The sequence below is a fragment of the Babylonia areolata genome, chromosome 35 (genome assembly GCF_041734735.1).
Source record: "Babylonia areolata isolate BAREFJ2019XMU chromosome 35, ASM4173473v1, whole genome shotgun sequence".
Lineage (NCBI taxonomy): Eukaryota > Metazoa > Mollusca > Gastropoda > Neogastropoda > Buccinidae > Babylonia > Babylonia areolata.
The window spans coordinates 9,460,685-9,463,184 of record NC_134910.1 but is presented as its reverse complement, the minus strand read 5'-3'; the positions used below and the strand labels follow the sequence as shown (position 1 = coordinate 9,463,184).

The 2,500-nt window shown below is 42.4% G+C and overlaps 1 protein-coding gene across 2 annotated transcripts in view; it reads right to left on the bottom strand.

Annotated features, from left to right (window-relative positions):
- The window catches only part of LOC143278062 (uncharacterized), a 17,811-nt gene that overhangs the window by 12,661 nt on the left and 2,650 nt on the right, over positions 1 to 2,500 (bottom strand). The window lies entirely within an intron of this gene.

The window sequence follows — 2,500 nt, the reverse complement described above, 5'->3', positions numbered from 1 at the left end:
GTACAACTTAATTTCCATGTGGATTGATAAAGTGTTTTCGATTGATTGATTGATCGACTGATTGATTGTCTTGAGTAACTGATCTGATCCACTGAACTGAACTGAACTGAACTGGGGGAGGTCTTGAAATCGAAATACAAGGTGCTCGTAATTTCTTTTTTCCATGATGTCCAAGACAGTCGGGTTTTTTTTTTTTTTTTTTCTTGTTTTTTTTTTTGTACCCGGACTTTCTTGGGTCGACCACCGTTTCATTTTACATATAAATTACACAATGCCAAAAGAAATCAATAGCGTTTATGGAATAAATACGACTTTTCATTCACTGATTTTGGGCTTGTTACAATACTATGGAAGGAAAATGTACAAGTCATACAATTAAGTGTACAAAACTTGGAATCTATGTTTTTCTTTGGATTTTTTTTTTTTTTTTTTTTCACCTTCATTCATACACAATTCTATTTCTGTCTGTTTCTTCATATATGGACAATCACGTTGCACAAAACTTTAGTGTTCTCCTCTCTCTCTCCATTTTCGCAACTTTACCCCCGGCCCCCCAATCTCTCTCTCTCTCTCTCTCTCTCTCTCTCTCTCTCTCTCTCCATTTCCGCAACTTAACCTCTCTCTCTCCTCTATCTCTCTCCATTTTCTCAACTTTACCTCTCTCTCTCTCTCTCTCTCTCTCTCTCTCTCTCTCTCTCTCTCTCTCTCCATTTTCGCAAATTTACCTCTCTCTCTCTCTCTCTCTCTCCATTTTCGCAACTTTACCTCTCTCTCTTTCTCTCTCTCTGTCTCTCTGTCTCTCTCTCTCTCTCTGTCTCTGTCTCTCTCTCTCTGTCTCTCTTTCCGTCTCTCTCTCTCTGTCTCTCTCTCTCCTCTCCTCTCTCTCTCTCTGTGTCCATTTTAGCAGCTTTACCTCTCTCTCTCTCCTCCCTCTCTCTCTCTCTCTCTGTCTCTCTAGTTTGTGGGGTTATAAATAAGGATGTTAAACGCGCTCATTTTCCCAATACAGTAACAATAAGCACTCGCCAGATTACCAAAATGCCGTGGGATCACATGCATCGCACATCCGTTAACTCTCTCCATACGAACAGCGAAAGAGACGACGTTAACAGCGTTTCACCCCACTTACCACCATCAAAATATTGCAAGCGGAAGGCTCTTATACTGAAGAGGTGAATGTTGACAAAGAATACCACAATTCTGACGACGGAAGCTAAAGCTTGGGTCATTCAGACACCCACTGGACATTCGATGGGGTCTGTGTAGAGGAGAAGAGAGGACTGGCCGTACTGAGTGAGTTAACCAGTTCAGTGAACACTTCAACAATACCCAACACTGCCAGGAAATCAGTCATCACGTTCACTTGTGACGGCATTTCCGGAAAGTGGGGAGAATAAATAAAGACGTTAACTCACTCAGTACGGCCAGTCCTCTCTTCTCCTCTACACAGACCCCTCGGATGTCCAGTGGGTGTCTCAATGACCCAACCTTTAGCTTCCGTCGTCAGAATTGTGGTATTCTTTGTCAACATTCACCTCTTCAGTATAAGAGCCTTCCACTTGCAATATTTTGATGGTGATAATTGGGGTGAAACGCTATTAACGTCGTCTCTTTCGCCGTTCGTGTGGAGAGAGTTAAAACCAAAAAAAACAAACAAACAAAAAAAAGGTGTGTAGATGGAAAAATAGGACGGGGAAACAAACAAAAAACAAAAACAAAAACAAACCCAAAACGAACCATGAAAAGACTTCGTGTGTGACCCACATGCTAACTGAGCAAGGGAAGGAAAAGTGTCCCGACTGTTCCGGATAAACCACTTTCCTGTTTTTGACTCTGACTCAGTGTGTAACAGCCAACATAATCTTCTTTTTTCCGATAATAGTCCAACAGTCGTTGCCCGCGACCGTTTTTTTTTTTTTTTTTTTTTTTTTTTTTTTTTTGTTCTTTTTACATTTACGTGTATTTTTTTTCCATGTTGTTTATTTAACACACACACCCCACCCACCATATAGGCAGCCATACATCGTTTTCGGAGGGAGGGGGGGAGGGGTGCATGCTGGGTATGTTCTTGTTTCCATAACCCACCGAACGCTGACATGGATTACAGGATCTTTAACAGTGCGTATTTGATCTTCTGCTTGCTGTATACACACGAAGGGTGGTTCAGGCATTAAGCAGGTCTGCACATAATTATGTTGACCTGGGAGATCAGGAAAAATCTCCACCCTTTACCCACCAGGAGCCGTTACCGAGATTCGAACCCGGGACCCTCAGATTGAAAGTCCAACGCTTTAACCACTCAGTTGGCTATTGTGTCCGGTCATCACCACGTTTCCTTGACGACCACTGGACGAGATGAGAGAGAACGACGGATTATTCGTTTAACTCTCTCCATACGAACGGCGAAAGAGACGACGTTAACAGCGTTTCTCCCCAATTACCACCATCAAAATATTGCAAGCGGAAGGCTCTTATACTGAAGAGGTGAATGTTGACAAAG